At 44.0% G+C, this 16,917-nt stretch overlaps 1 long non-coding RNA gene across 1 annotated transcript in view; it reads left to right on the top strand.

Annotated features, from left to right (window-relative positions):
* Positions 1-1,071: 1,071 nt before the first annotated feature.
* The window catches only part of LOC311433883, a 31,131-nt gene continuing 15,285 nt past the window's right edge, over positions 1,072-16,917 (top strand). The window contains exons 1-2 of the long non-coding RNA XR_014691040.1: positions 1,072-1,197; positions 5,548-5,752. This is a non-coding gene — a long non-coding RNA (uncharacterized lncRNA). The remainder of the gene's footprint in view (positions 1,198-5,547; positions 5,753-16,917) is intronic.

The following is a 16,917-nucleotide window of genomic DNA, read 5'->3' as shown; positions in this document are numbered from 1 at the left end:
TACCATTCAGTTAGTTCATACAACGTTGGAACCAAAAAAGAACTTTGACTAATTTTCCTCTAAATTCTAGTTCTCGGGAAGATATTCTGTTGATTGAAAATGATTCATACTGCTTTCACTGAGAATGTGGAAAAACTTTGGAGGCAGAAAAATAACAACCAAGGGACACAGAGATGTAAGCAGAGCAGCATGTTCAGAATACGTGGCCATGCAAGATGAGAGCCCAGCCCACAGTCTCTGTTTTTTTCCTTTCTATCTGAAGGATTTTAGTCTACCAGCAACGTCCAACAGTTCATGATATGTTTCCACCCTAAAATGCTCCCCAAAATACTCTTCTTCCAAAAGGCCAGGGTAGTTTTATCAGATTGTGTTTGTGGATCAGCTTCCTAATGGGAAGGGTGAGAGCTCTCCTGCTGTTGCTTTATTCTCTCAGCATTACTGCACTTCTTAGCAGGCCTCTGAGCTCCTGCCTAACAAAATGTACTATGAATTTACTTTTGTAAATGGATTTACTTCTGTAAATCCATGTTTATTGTACTATGGATTTACTTTTACTGGGTGATGCTCTGTTATGACCAGCCCAGGCTAGCAGCAGTCAGTGTTTCTGTTAATTGAAAAGACACTGATCCTGCTCTTCTGATGAATTATTAGCACACAGTCTGCGGTGATCACTTCCTAGATCACATCATACCCCTGTGAAAGAGGCTCAGTCAGCAGCAATTCATCTCTCTACCTGTCAGTACTCCTCCTGGGTTGCAGGTTGGAGGAAACAACCCCTAAAGTATGCGATACTGCCTGTTTTGGATCAGCTGGAATCAGCAATGCTTAAGGCAGGGTACTGCAAAGGTGGCTCAGCCTCAGGAAACACATAGTTGAACCCAGCAGCCGCAGTGTGGTGGCAATGACCAAATGACAGCAACCTTACTAGGAAGTCAGTTCAATTAACACCACTCAAACAGCAAAATAGCAGACAGCTACTCAGCATGGAAAGGAAAAGGAGGAGCAAATGAGACTCAGATGAGGGTAATTAACATTTGGCTGGCAGAGAGGCAGTCAGTTGGCCCAGCAGTTGGAAGCTCTTTATCACAGGTAAAATCCCAGTACAGGGGTAGGGCAGTCCTAGATAAGACAACCTGTTTTGAGTGGTAATGGAGAGGTATGCTGCTGTTCTGTATTGATCTATGTGCTGCAGTATTTGTAGGTAAATAACATGTTTGGTTTTCCTTTTCAGAAAATACATGCTTCTGGTTGTAGTTATGAGAAATGTACCTTGGACCTCCAACATCTCTTTATTAGGAAAATAGTATCCTTAGTGCTGGGCTAGAAGCAAAATGAATATTCTCATAATATGTACTTGGGAAATTGTTTTTTTAGCATAACAACACAGTTTTGGACTACTAGAATCTTGTTTCTTAAACCTATGATTCTTTTGGGATTTCCCCACATATGCAAACTTAGTTTTTGAATGTTTCTATAGTTACCCAGTTTTAATCTTGTCTTGTGTGTCGTTACAAATAATGAATTGATCAGGGCTTGATCCTACCTATTAAAATTACAGGGTTGCTTTTCATTAGGCTTTAATAAAAGATGAACAAAGCCTTCCTCCTAATCTCTCAAAATATTTTGCAAAACTTTCATCATTAACTCCTGCTTATGAATAGGTAAAACAGTGTATTGAAAGCTGCTGGGCAAAGCTCTGCTGTGCTGAATCTCTGGCAAGCTTCAGTAACACAAATATGATGTTGTCAGGCCATCACCGTAACTGACGCTTCTGCAGTCACTCAACAGGCTGAAAACAAAATCCTCACCTCTGGCATCTCAGGTACCAGCTTCTTCTACAAACGATCCTTTCTTTGTAACTCATTTCTCTGCCACTAAAAACTCCCTTGATTATCTGTTACCTATATTTGAAACAAACAAGACTATTTTTCATCTGTATGACTTTTATCCTGTATTCAAAACACTCGCTAATGTAAATCAAGAAATGGCACGCTTCTTGGAGATTGAATATAGTGTTATCCTGGGTGTGGTTTAATGAGAGGAGAGCTTCGGGGTTCAGTCCCACTCCTGGTCAGCTGGACCAGCTCCTGGGGCAGGAGGTAGGAGCAACCTAGGCAGACCTCAGCTGCACACAGCCCTCATCAGCCTCCTGACATTCTGCAAGACAGCTCTCTTAGTTGGTGTTACACTACATGTATCTCTTTTAACAAAATGTAGCTCCCTGCCTGTTAGTAAGAAGGATAAAAAAAGAAATGTCAATGACTTCTCCTCGGGTCTCACCTCATTGCTCTGCCTTACTTTTATGGTTGGAATATCCCATCATTTTCAGGATGGATTTACATTCTTGACAGCACACTTAAGCACATAGCTATAAATCTCCAGTCATATATGCCATGAAAGAAAGTGGTTTGGATGTAATATCAAGGATGATTTCACCTGCTGTTACCTCTATATGAGCACGTTATTTGCTTTTGCATATTTACAAAGCATTTAACAGGCATTGTTCCTCACTATTAACTAGCAGAATTATTTATCACATGCTCCAGTGTGTGGCTCGTTTTCAGCCATTGCCTCTGGGAGGCAGTGACGCAAGAATGAAGCCCCACCATAGTGGGTGCCTGTGTTTGCAGCTGCAGATACAATGAACCAGGTGGGTGCAGGATGGCTCACCATGGCTGCTTCCTGCTCCTGCCTGCTGTTTTCCCTGTGGGCAGCTCTGCTCTTTATCAGCAGAAGCTGCTGTCCAAGAAATGTTTGTCCACCAAAACGTTCCTCCACCATTGATTTGGTTGCAAAAGCTATTTGCATTTTTGATTGCTGCAACGGCAAGAAGTACTCCATGTTTGAGAGGAGCCAGGTGACGCATGCCATTTCAGAAGCTTCCTAACTGTGATAATTTCATTAGTCTTTATTTATTTTTAATCCTCCCACACTCCCATGGAAAAAAATCTTTATGCCTGCCTTCTTGGTTTTTCCTGTCCCTCATTTCTGAAATGGCAAGATAGCTCATCTATACTTAGAGTTAAATACAAGCGTAAGCTCTGCATCTCTTTTGATGTAGCTCTAATGGAGTGAAGGTACATTGAATTCAGAGTAGTGACCAGAAACCACTAAGTGTCTCTGAGCATTTTTAAGCTTAGTTTTCTTTTTCTTTTTTTTTTTTTTGGAATAAAATCTACTCTTACAGAGTATGGCACTGTAATTGACTGATTCCTGAGCTAGAGTGACCATTAATTTCTATGCTTCTGGGAATGTAAAACTGAAGAAAATGTTGTTTATTTGGATATTCATCACATGACTCGTTATTGTACATTAAACATTTTTATCTTTAAAATAATGGTTCAGCTATTATCAGCCACAAGATTCCCACTTCTCGGTGTAGCTTAAAGATTGAGACATAACTGAAGTTCTCCCAGGCTGATGCTGAAGATTTAGAGGACTGTTTGCAATGGGAAGTATTCCTGTTTCTCTATGTCACCAAAAAAAAAAAAAAAAAAAGGCATTTTAATTTCCAAATAATATTTCAGTATCTATGAAGCAGTGGAGACTGATGGTGCAGTCCTTAATCACTCACACCAGAATTGATGGGAGTGAGTAAGGTTCCAAAGAGGAGCCACGGATGATGGATATGGATATATAAAGGATATATATAATGGATAGTCTCTATATTGCAGTTTTTGCTGTTGATGTTACTCTGAGCCTAATGCTGGATTCTTGGAGTGGGACGTCATAATGGACAAGGAGTGAGGAGAGACAGAAAGGAAGGAGTAGCTGAAAAAATGTAAAGATACTTTAATATTTTGTCCAAGCTAGCAGCCTTCTCTCCAAAAATAGGCTCTATAGACACCATGAAATCTGGTTGGCTGATAAATCAGGCCTGCCATGAACCAGATAGTGTTGGAGACAAACCATCCATCTGAGACAGTCCAGGGCCGAGCTGAGCATCAGCAGTGCCCCATGGAAATACATGGGGTTAGGCCTGCCCTACTGCTCCTGCTGTGGCAGGTGAGAGGGAAAGGGGGCTGAGCAAACAGATCAAAACCATGCTGGAGCCAAGCCCAGAGGAGAGGATGGAAGGAAACAGATGGAGTCAGAGGTTTCGCAGGATTTGGTTTGGATTAGGTGCTGCATCAGTGCATTGTACAAATGTGTAGCAGAAGATGGCTTATTTGCTCTTTTTGTTAATGTAAACTCTTCGCAGTGCCAAAGATATATAGAGAGATATTTAATCTATCACATTAAAGTATTTTTTTGTAGTACTATGGCATGCGTGCTTGAAACAAACCCTGCTGGGCGCTGCTTACCCCCTGCCCGTTCCAGCCAGGAGCCTGGGCAGGAGGCGGCCCTGATGCCCATCTCTTCCTTTTACATTTGTTCTCCTAAAACAGTTATGGGAAGTTGCCATGCAAAAAGGCAGCTTGGGTTATTCTGCCTGCAGGCCAGGGCTAGTCCCTGTCTAAAGCTCAGTGTCTGTCATGGCGTGCGCAGCGTGCATCACTGCTCAAGCATTTAGGCACACAGTGCTCTAGGAGAGCTCACAAACAGCATGTGTGATTTCCAGTGTGTCAGGAACGGGGTAATCCCCACAGAGTGGGGTCAAACACAGGGGCACTCAGAACAAGCTATTCGAGTCAGGTAGATAAAAGAAAAGGTTACTTTAATCAAGGGATTGCCAGAGAGAAAATACTACTTCTGTGCTGTTGACATTCTCCTTTTTCAGCTAAAGCATATTGGCTGTCTGTCAGTTGTCTCTCCTTCACCTCTTTATATGATATATGGCATTAACTCCAGGTGAGTTTTCCCTTCCCTCTCCTCATCCCTCAGAGCAAGGGATGCTTAAAGACAGGTTTATGTGAAAGGGCAGTGTGCTAGGTCAACACAGCCGCCTCACTGTGGAGTGACTTCCCCACCAAAATGACTTATCTCCTTCAGAAGCAAGGTGCCACAGTCACTGAGGTAAGTCAGGCTGAGGTAATACCTAAGGCTCAGCATTGCCCAGATGGGAAGCTCGATGGAGACATCCTGTAAGAGTTTCTGTCTCTTGTAAGCTAGATAGGAATCCTGTTTTGTACAATTTATTTTGTAAACTTTTCACCTTTTTGGCAGTGTGATGATATGTTGACCTTTGGTGTGGAAATTTTTTTTTTTGTTGAGGTAAGTGACGTTTGTGAAGATTGGGTGATGAGTGTTGATGAATTTTAATAACATAAAAGCAGTTTTGCTTTCCAACATTCAGAGCACTTTGTACATGTGCAAGGAGCTGCCACTTTTATGCAGAGGTCTTATACTAGTCCAAAGGTTTCCTGAGCCCAAGCAATTATTGATGCCAGCTGGAGCTCTGGAGAGGCACTTCTGAGTTATCTGGCCAGATACAAATAAAAGTAACAGACCTGCCTCCTAGGCCCAGCTTTAAGGCAAAGCCCCCCAGAACACCAAACTTTTTGCCACTAGAGCACAGTTTGTTTCTCCCTAACACCAGGCTCAGCTCACAGCCCTTTGCCACTGAGTTTCTGCCACCAGTCCATGCCTCTGCTTGCTTTCTTACAGATGTCCTGGGCCTGCAACTGCAGCAGCAAGCCAGGACCCTGAGGGCACTGACAGCTACGTTACCCTGAACAGCCTCACCTGGGGCTCAGCCACACCTGCTGGCTCTAACTGGGGTCACCTCTGGGCATCTAGAACCTTCTCAGAGCTCTTGGGCTGGTGCTTCACCACCTCTGTCTGCTGGATGGACCTCAGCCAAGCCAATGGTGTAGGTCTCTTTTCTTTAGTGCTTGTCAAAGGGCTTTGCTGTGGGGACTGAGCTGTTTTTTATTTTTTTTTATTTTTTTTTTCCTCCCTCCCTGCTCAGGGCTAGTGCATTTCAGAACAAAGTTTTCCTTTCTGCCTGGTAGTAACTCATCTGTCATAGCAGTAAAACTTTGTGAAGCACAGGACTTGAACCTGGTGGGGGAAATCTCCTCTTTCTGATAACTCATTTGACTGCCTTGTAGGCGTTTAATAAGGTGCATCAAAGAAAATTGCACAGATTGGCTGCTAGTGAGTTGTGAGCTGTTACCTTCTGGTAACATCTAGAATCCCACGGCAATGCACACTGCGTTAATATCCAGTTAACTGGGGAACCACATTGTCACCCCATGTGGTGTGTGGCAGGCAGCTCAGCTACAGCAGCACAGAGTTTTAGTGATAGTCGGCTGATAAACCCTAATTAGTCTCATTTCATTGAAAGAATGTGCCCTAACTTTAATTAAGGGAAATTGGACAGTCTGTGCAGTTTCCAGAGGTCCTTTTGTGATTATGGTGTATAAAAAGCAGAGAGTGGTGAGGTCGGTTTTTATTGTGCTGTGTGTGGGTGTTTGGCTTTTTTTTTTTTTTAAGGGCATGTGTATGTTGTAGCAGATTTCTCTACCCTGCCTTATTCTTCCCATCTGTAACAGAGAGACCCTGATCCTAACAGAGAGTTAAGGTGAAGTTAAGTCATTCATTCACTTTGATAGATTAATGTGCATCATATAATATACTGAAACCAAACATACTCTTCTTTTTTTTTTTTTTTTTTTTGGGGGGGGGGGGAGATATCCCTGCCCCTCAAAAAAAAAAAAAAAAAAAAAAAAGCAAAAAAACATATGCTCGGTATTCCAGAGGCTAAAGCTGGAGATTCAAAGTCTGGGGATCTGAAAGTACTAATCTGCACTGCTTGGAGAAATGAGCTAATAATGGGCATTTACAAAACTAAAACTCATATCCTGATAACACCCCTGGAAATGAAGGACAAAGATGGCAAAAGAAGCAGTGCAGCATGCTGAGGATAAGTTATTTTTTTCATTGGGCTCTTGGGTGCTGAATTATTCCCTAATGCCAAGTCTGCTGTGGTTTTTCTTGATTACTGTCCATAATTATGGACTATCTTACCACATCCAGACATGCAACGCTGATGTTCTTCTGCAGTGTGTCTGGCAGGAGTCTGATTCCTGAGCATCAGAGGTCTGTGGTTGACCATAGTGGGTTGAGCACACACAGAGTAGGGTTGAAATGCCATAGTAATTAACTACGGGTTAATCATATTACTGCAGCTCTGTTATGAGGTTCTCATGCAACGGCAAAATTCAAGGAAAGTAAAAAGAAGCAGATCTAAGCTTATTTATGGGTAATGCAGTTTGGCTAAGAGAGAGAATCTAATAAGCACAAACCCACTGCTCTCTTCTCTCACCACCTTCCAGAGCTGATTTCAAGACCAAGCTCTTGGTGTAACACTAACTTCCTAGTTTACTTTTTAACACTGCAGTTCAGCTTCACTGTTTTCCTGAGCTGTGCTTTTATGACAATATGAAGACTCAAACGAAGTAGTTTGTTTGTGGCAATGAGAAAGAGGTACAGAAAGTAATGTGACAAACACTCCCAAACTTTTCTTAGAGAAGCTGAAAATTTTCTGATGGAGATGCATTTCTTTTTCCTGGGGCAGTGGAGCATGGTCTGCATGTGGCTGCTGTCCTGGCAAAAGCAGCAGGCAAACCCACAAAGGTTGGCACCTGAGCAAAGAAAGCAGGGGAAGAAGGTGGCCTCCCCTATGAGGCACACAATTACTGACCCTGGAGCAGTATTAAAAACAAAGGCATTTGGAAGGCTAAGTCAAAGGGATTTTTTTTTTTTTCCTGTGCTTAAGCGAAGAAATAAATGACGCTGCAGTTGCACTTTATGTAGTGAGCACCATTTGTAAGGTTGTCTGAGTGGCTCAAGACAGTGCTGTAGTTACTGCACTAATGAACATTGTGAAAATTGGGTTCAGCTAAAAGTAAACTAAATGCAAATCTTTGCTTACAAGTGCTTCATGCAGACGTGAATATAAATGGGGACAGACCTCTTTGCAGAGGCCACATAAACTAATAGGAACAGTGCTGTCAGGAAACAAAAATAATTCTGATATCTGACAACTGACTAATGTAAAGTAACATTTGCTAAGTGAAGAGTTATGACCTTTGCTGGTGCCAGCCAGCCACACAACTGGAGAATTAATTCTGCAAGTTGTTGTGCCAACAGTGGGACTGGTGTCCGGAAGCATTAAAACAAAGAGCACAAATCTGCTCCGACAGCGTGAGTGGAGTCATCATGAAACATGAATAAGGCTGTGCTGGCCCTGAGCACACACCAAAATGCATCATTAAGGGATGTTTTTGTTTGCCAGTGCTGCTGCTGATGGCAAGTTTTGTTCCACACCTTGGACAGGAACAGCAAACCCAGCGTGTGTTAGGCTCTGCGTAAAACTCTGTGTACCACACACGGTTTGCTTCTGCACAGCAGTGAGCAATGCACAAGATTGGCTGGGTGTCAGAGCAATGCCACGTGTTACCAGTAGCACTGGTAGACACAAGACTTAAAGCAGCCCCACATGTCACTGGGGAAGTGTTATTTCAGACGTGCAGGTCTCCTCCTCCTGCAGGAGGACATGACGAGTGTGAGCCCAACCTGTTGCACCTGGAGACCCTCTTTACATGGGCATGCCTTTGAGCAGCTGCTCTCATACTTTGCATTTGCCCAGATATTGCTTGTTATTGTGTATGTGCCTGCCCATATAATGGGTACCTTTTGAGTGTTAATAATTCACTCCCCACCATGCTCTTTCTAAGGAGTACAGTGCAGCCAAGCATCCTGCTGGTTTCTTGGCAGTAGAAGAAATAGGCTGTACACAAGGTAATTTAAAATACTAAGCTTTTGGAAACCATCAGTGTTTGCAGCCCTGTTACTGGCCAAAACTGAAGGTTCATAGCTGTTAATATGAAGCTATAAACATGAAGCAGGCAGCAGACCAAGAGAGACTTCACACAGGGAGATAGGAAGGAGCGAAAGCAAGTGCTTTCTGCAACTCTTGCTCCCATTGAATAATTGACAAACCAAAAGCAGGGAAAAAAAAACCACCCAGGCTCTCTGAAGTCAATGTGCAAATACTTTTGTAGCTGAGGATGGGCCTCAGTAACCACTTGGTGTGAGCATGGTGCTTTAGCTGAGCACAGGCATAGGTTGGTGCTGTGGAAGTGCACAGGACAGCAGCAGTGTGACTGCTCAGTGGGTGGACATCTGCTGGTAGGCTTTTGGCGCAGTAATTAGTAACCCAGGTTTTCAGAAGTGCTGAGTACCTGCTGGCTTCTGTCATCGTTATTAGGTGTTCAATGCCTTGAAAATGTTTTTCAGCCTGGTCCTGCATCTGGAAATCCAAGTGTTGGCAGCAGTCTGCTGAATGCGCCCCTTGGGAGCTGATCCCATGATGCCAGCAAGAGCTGGAGGTAGGAGTAGGGTAGGGGTGCAGGTATCTGCACACAAGTGGGCTTTAATACAAGGACTTAACGTGTTTTCCGAGGTCCCACTTGGAGTTCAGCTCAGTGTACCTGTTACGGTTATGTTTATGGTTGTTCTGAAAGAGCGAAGACACAGAGTCCGAGTGCGTGTGGGGCTGCGTAAAGGCTCCCCTGGGGATTTCAGGTGTACCCAAAGGCTTCTGTTGGGAGCACTTTTTGATGGGAGAAAGGGGCTCCATTTGCGTTTTCTGGGGTCCTATTTAAAATTCAGCTCAGTACTCCACTTACGGTAGATCTGGAGAATCGGACCTGCTGGCTGCTTTCTCCAAAGCAGCCAGCGAGGTTGGAACCAAGACCCTGCCCTTCCTGCTCAGGGTGGAGGTCGCTGCTGATCAGCTACACCCTCAGTGCCAGAAACTGCTCTTGAAATAGCATCTCCCTTCTTATATTTTTTTTCCCCCTTTTTATGTTTAAAGTGGCGCAATGTACGGGGTGTCTCCGAGCAGGTTTGTGCTGCCAGCTGTGCTGTGGTGCAGGTGGTGCCGTGTTTATTCCCTCTCGAACTGGAAAGGCACCGGGCGCGTGGGACAGGTTGTCAGCACGACCCACACGCGTTGTACAGGTAATTCTTGTTTCCCACCGTGTGAGCGTGCAGCTCCCATCTCATGGCTCGGTAGCACCACGTTATCACAGTGATCCAGCTCCAGGTGCTTTGGGAATGGAGTTGCTGCTAGCTGCACCCCAAAACCATGCGGTACACCCCACCCAGAGCGTGCACTAACACACAGGGCTTTATTTTATATTAAAAAAAAAAAAAAAAAAAAAAAAAAGAAGGGGGGGTGGAATATGATGTCTGCTAGATTTACTGACTGCTAAAAGCCTCGATGCTTCCCTTCAGTATTGAAGCCTTGAAAAAGAAAAGTGAGAGCACCTGGCATTTTATTATTTACAAAAAAAAAAAAAAAAAAAAAAAAAAAAAAAAAGGAGAAGAAGAAAAAGAATTTTTTTTAAAGTGCGTTTCCCGGCGGTCCAAGGGCACCACCTCGTGGCCGGCCGGGCTGCGGGCTGCCCGCCGCCTCTGCTGCCTTGCCCGGGGATGGCCGCCTGATTTATCAGCCCGGGGCCTCGTCTCAGGCTGGGGAAAAGCATTAAAAGCAGGGCTCGCTTTGCAAAAAGGCTCCCAGGGGTGACTGTTTTCCCCTCTCGTTCTTGTGTGGGTGTCTAGGAGCTGTTCTTGTGGGAGAACGGGGATCTGCTCTTGCTGCTTCTTAAGGATATAAACTGTTATGAATGAAGTCTCAACTCAATCTGAATTTAGTAATATTTATACTTATATAAAAAGTATAAAAGGCAAGTAAACAGCACTGGGTGTGCAGGGAGTCCATGCTCCACCAACAAGCACACAGGAACATCAAATATTCTAAATACATAGAACATTGCTTTTACATACTAAACCCGAGTGTGCCTATACATATGTACAATCAAGACTGCATGGAGTCTCCTGAATCACCCTTCTTTGTTCCCTCTAAGCTCTTTTATATTCCTGATGGCCTCATCATTAAGAGTCTAATGTTATCTCAAGCATGGGGTGTTTGCTGTTGTTGTTATATTCAAAGTTGTTTGACCAATGAAAAGTTGTTTTGAAAAGTACTGCGGTGGGGAGAAGGGGATAAGAGGGGAGCCGGCCCTCAAGATAAAGGAAGGCAACACGATGTCATGAAGTTATGATCAATAAAGAAGCAGAAAGAAGGAATGAAAAGTGTTATAAATGAGGTCTCAGCTCAATCTGAATTTTGTAATATTTATAAAACAAATATTTCTAAAAGGTATAAAAGGGTATAAAAGGCAAGTAAACAGCGCTGGGTGTGCGGGGAGTCTACGCTCCACCAACACGCACACATGAACATCAAACATTCTCAATATACAGAACATTGCTTTACATACTAAACCCAAGTATGCCTATACATACGTACAATCAGGAAAGGTAACAAACAATCCTCTAAGTTCCATGACTTACTAAACTCGAGTATGCCTATACATATGTAAACCATATGTAAAGCCTCTCGCTGGTAAGCAGTTGTGCATTATGGGGAATCATACGTCCTTAGGAACAAAGACTGTCCTGGTAGCCTTACAGCTTATTCTCCTTATTAACAATTGGACAGTTTATGAGCCTGAAATATGGGACCAAACTGAGGTCAAGGTGTGGGACTCTGCAACTAAAAAGGGCAAGGTTGCAGTGGGATTGCTTGGCACCTGGCAAGCACTCTCTGAGGCTTTAAAGAGCCGTGTGGGACCACAGTCAGAAATGTGTGGTTTGCCATATAGTGAGGGAGCTGCGGGCTCCTTTACTGATCCAACTGCTACGCCATCGCCATGGGCCCCTCTGCTGCCACAGCCATTGAAGGCTTTTGCTGTTACACCCTCTGTTGACCTGGACGTGCCTTTTGACCCAGGCCTATTGGCCTTGAAAAGGAGATGGATATGCTTTTCTTCTATCTGGGAAGAACAGGATGCATAAGGCCCAAAGACCGAGTTGCTTGACAACTTAAAGCGAGACATATTGTTCAAAAGGAATGGAAAACGGAGACTTGTTAGTAATCAAGAAAAGGAATGGAAAATGGAGACTGCTAAGTCATGGAACTTAAAGGATTGTTTGTTACCTTTCCTGATTGTACGTATGTATAGGCATACTCGGGTTTAGTACGTAAAGCAATGTTCTGTATATTTAGAATGTTTGATGTTCGTGTGTGCGTGTTGGTGGAGCGTAGACTCCCCGCACACCCAGCGCTGTTTACTTGCCTTTTATACCTTTTATAGCTTTTATACCTTTTATAAGTATAAATATTACTAAATTCAGATTGAGTTGAGACTTCATTTATAACAGCTTGATTTGACTGTGCAGTTCAAAATGCCTGCTGTAGGGAGCTCTAGCATTTTAAAAACCCTAAGAGTGCAGTTAGCCTCTGTATAATGAGCAAGACTTAGCTTAATGCTTTTCTGAACAGATCCTGAAGCTCTGGTTTTCCATTGATACCACCACAGCATTCATGGTGCTGCTAACCAAGCAACAAACAGCGGTGCTTCTCTTAAAATCCGCGTTCTTTGCAGTGCCATCAAGCAGCTGCAAGTCCATGGCTGGGCCCAAGGCTTAAGGCTGGTGCGGTCTTGATTCAAAGATCAAAGCTGAAATTTCTAAGTGACAAAGTATCCTTTATTGTCAGCGCTGGATGCATGGGGGATCCTTCCACCTAACGTGCATGCTCAAAGTAACAAACTGTCTCATATTTATACAGCGAAATGATGAATATTCAATTAATGCCTATACATATTCATTACCTAAACCCACCTACTCTCGCTTCGTATGCTAATTAGCTTATCAGTCCTTGTGCAAAGCCTCCCAAGAGTTGTGGCAGGGGTCTTCGGGACATGGGCAGTGGTCTTTGGGAGGAAGACTGTAGGTCTTCCTCATGATGTACTTTTCACCTTTTGCTGAAGAATACCAAGTTGGCTGAATCAGTTGTTTTCCAAGCCACAGGAATGCCGAGTTGGCTCAAGGTAGCTCAAGTTTCAGCATAACTGAAGGTCGACAGATAACGGGATGTTTCAATTAACAAGATGCTTCAACATAACAGAAGGTCGACAGATAACAAGATGTCGTATAGTTTGTTCTCATTATATTTTAACTACAAGATTTATTCTATCCTAAAGTGAGCTTGTACAATATCAGTCTTACTTTGGTTGTGCTTTTGCTGCCTGCAGTACGGTGCCCAGGAGAAAACGGAGCTGGAAAGCACGAGTCAAGGCCTGCTTGCCCTTGTAACTCAGCACCATTGCTACAGGTCAGGTTTGTTCTGCTTGCACAGCGTGCTGGTTGAGCTGGGCTCAGTGCTGTGCTTGGCCTGTTCTCACCCCTCTCTGAGAAGGGAATACTGAGCAGAAAGTAAAGACTTCCACTATGTTAAATCCTGTATTGGTCTTACAATGACATTCCTGTGTTGGGGGCTCATTTTACTGAGGAAGTTCAGGTACAGTTTCATTTTCCTGGTTTGGGCTGCACATGGGAAGGTTGCAGAGAGCTGAGAGCTGCCGAGCAGTGAGAGCACTCAGGGATGCTTTGGTGGTCAGCAGCTCTGTCCAGGAGATCCAGTAGCTTTGGGGAGCCATCAGGATGTAACTCTTATTGAAGCTGCTTCTCTTTCCTCCTGTTTGATTGAAATCCTGACTGCAAAATATCACACCTGCATGACAGGTGATCGGGAAATTCATTTTCACTGGATAGGGAATTAACTTTTATTCCCCAATGAATGGAAAAAATGGACTTCAAAAATTCAGATTTCTGTTGTTAGCTTAAAGCCACAAAGCACTGTTTAGTTCCCAAATGCAGGAATAGCAATTTTTGCTTTGTTCCCTTCTTGTTTGCTTTTCCTTCTTTCACTCTTTTTTCATATTGTTAATGAAAATAAGAGACTCAAAAAGAGGGGAAAGAATGGAAGGGGGGGGGGAGGGGGAGAATAAACTTGCCGTTTCTTTCTGGAACTCTTTTACTGCTAGAAAATTTGAAATATGGTTTTGATCCCAGTTTGGTTAGTCCAGAGAAATTGTACGCTAAGAAACGAGCCTGTTCACAAGTATTTATATCTCGCAGTGCTCTGACATGCTTTTTACCTCACCCTTTCTAAAGGGAAATAAATATAGTGAGCTCCTAGTGCATTTTCTTTTCCATTTTGGTACCAGTGGCAATAGTTGAGGGTAAAAAAACAATTCTTTTGCTTCTTCTCTGGCAGCTCAGTCTTTTCTGACTCCCCAAAAAGGTCCAAGCGGCTTACTAACAGAGGTATATGGATGTCCTTTGCTGTTTGGCACACTTTGCTGTTCCAGACGTGAATCCAAAGACAAAATCTGTCAGCTTGGGCAGATTTGAACATCCCAGGTGTTCCACTGCAGCTCGAGAAATAGCTGACCTATTGATCTACATACCTTGTTAGATGCTCTGCTCCTCTTCCCATTCTATTATTTTCTTTTCCTAAAGGCAAATTTCATTTCTTTACTTGAGGCTCCTCGCTCACTGTTCGATAGTGCTCACTTGTAGCCCACTAATTGAGCTGAGTGGGAGCAGAGGAGAAAATGAAGGAGGCAATTAATAAGGAGCGACACAGTAGCAAGCTGTGATGTATGGACAGGGTGTGTTGGTGACACACGCATGGCTCCTCTAAGAGTCACTTAAAGACGCGTGGCCCTCGGTGTCTGTCTGAAAAACACGCTGTGGGCACATAATTAAAGGCTGCATTATGGGGCACATACATCGCGAGGTCAAACATATTCCACAGATGGCATTAATTCATTAATTTGTTTACTCGTAAGCACTGACCTTTTCAGTTAGAATATTCATTTGAGTTGAATGCACATAATTCCTTTTTTTTTTTTTTTTTTTTTTTAATGTATACCACAGAAATCTTTGAAACCTTCACAAGGATTATCAGTCAGTTTGGGGTCCTTACGTTACAAACAAAGTCCTGTGTTAAATAAGTCAGATAATAGGTTGGCAGAAATAGAAAACTTGTGTCTTTTCTCAGATTTTGCCAGAGGGTTTCCCAGCCACTGGAAACTTGTAGTAATGTTTTATGGTAGATCTTGTGGAGATCACCATGCACATTGCTGCTTTCCCTTAAATGCTTCTCCAACTTGGATCCCCAACCCATTAAGAGGTAAGCTATTTCTGAGGCAGTGTTGCTTGCAGGAATTGTTGATTCCTGGCATTCCCCCAAGCAGGCTGTAGCTCTGGGCTTACCCTCCCAGCCCCGAGCTGTGCCCTAACATGAACACCCAGCATTTTTTGGAGCATCCCCTGCAGCTGCCCAGTGACTTGTAGATCTGCATTTTCCCTTTCTCTGAACTTCAGCCCTAGGCTGACTCACAGGCCAGTGAGCCAGGATTTAAGTGAGTCTGTGCTGCTGTGAAAGCTTGTCTACAACAGAAGACATCATAATTATGATCCTGGCTGTCGTGGACTTGTAAAATACTTTGGGTTGGAAGGAATCTCAGGTGAGCATCTAGTCCAGGCTCCTGCTCAGAGCAGATCCAGTTATGAGGAGATTTGCAATGAGACTGCTACAGCTGGCAGTGCTGTGGCTCCCAGAAATTCTCCCTCTGGGAAGCCATTCAGAACCCCTCTGGACACAGTCTGGATGGCCTGGTCGAGCCCACTTGAGCAGAAGATTTGGACCAGATAATCTGAGCAGGTCCTTTCCAGCCTCAGCTGTTCCCTGAGCTTCTGTCATTGACCGTCAGTTTAGAGTGGACTGAAATGGATGGGCTTACCAGGAAAAAGTACAGAATTAATGGAGGCAACTCTGGGATAATCATTTGGGTCCGGCCGTTTGCTGCATCCTTCCTACGCTGGAAGAAGCCAGTAGCATCATGTCTCTTTGTCCCTTTGAACTGCTGGGTGATGGCCATGCTATCTCTTTGGATAAATACACCTTTAAATAAATTTCTTCAAACTGCAAAAGAGTCCAACTCCCAAATTCCTTTCCCAGTTCAACTTTATATTTAATGCAGATTTTCCAGCTTAAACACATGGGCTTTACTTGAGTGCTCAGACACCACATTGACATAAGCTGGAGCAGAAACCACATTTAGGAACCCCTGAAAATCTTCTTTAGTCAGAAACTTATAAGATGCAGAGCAAAAAATGCAAACAGCTAACTTTAAAAGGGATGTGCTCTAGTTCTGGGCCTCCCACTTTTCTCCCTAGCACGATGACAGATGTGCTTTTGCATTCACTAGAGCCAAGCTCTTTCTTGAAGGTCAGGTGCTGGGGGGTTAAAAATGGTACGACTGAAATTAAATTGCCTTGCCTGTTGACACATCTTCTAGTTACGTGTGCCAGTGTATAGTGGATATTTAGTGGCTTCTGCCACAGAGGGTTGTTTGGGCAGGAACAAAGGAAGATGCCTGCAGTGAAGAGAGCAGGTACAACAAGCACTCTGCTTCTAATAAGCCGTGGCGGGTGAGTCTTCCAGACAAAATTCCTCTTCAATAGCAACAGCCAAGTGTGTGTGTGTGTGTTAGGTGGGCTTTTCACCTGCGATGATCAATGCTTTACCTGATTTCTTTTCCTGTCTCTCCTCCTCTCTGGGCAAGTTACGGAGCAGCGCCAAAGTGTCGTTTTTGGAGACCAGTCTGGCAGAGTTAACTCAGGGGTTGGTGGCGATGGCGTTTGCAGGGGCTTGGCTGTACCTTAAATCTTCTTCCTTAGTATCTCCCTTGTAGTATCCCTCACCTCTCTGGGCTCCTGCAGTGTAGCAGGGCAGTGTCTGCAGCCCTCTGCTGGCCTTGCTCCAGCCTGTGGACACCCTTTTCCTCCAGAGGGCACCAGAGCGCTGCGCATTTGCCGTCTCTTCCAGCCTCGACTCAAGTCACCTCACCTGGAAAATCCCGTGTGCTCCGGTGTGGGTGAGTTGTGCTCTGCCAGCGCTGTTTTCCTGAGTGCTGAGTTTTCTGGGCCAGCTCCCGAGCAGGGTTTGGCACCTTCAGAGGGGCTTGGCCTGAACCCGAATCCCTGAATTTCAGGTGAAGGCATGCTGTTTGCTGGAGCCAGGCAAACATGCTAAAATATGTCCCC

Source organism: Aythya ferina, assembly GCF_964211825.1.
Source record: "Aythya ferina genome assembly, chromosome: 3".
Classification (NCBI taxonomy): domain Eukaryota; kingdom Metazoa; phylum Chordata; class Aves; order Anseriformes; family Anatidae; genus Aythya; species Aythya ferina.
This window is presented reverse-complemented; position numbering and strand designations above follow the sequence as displayed.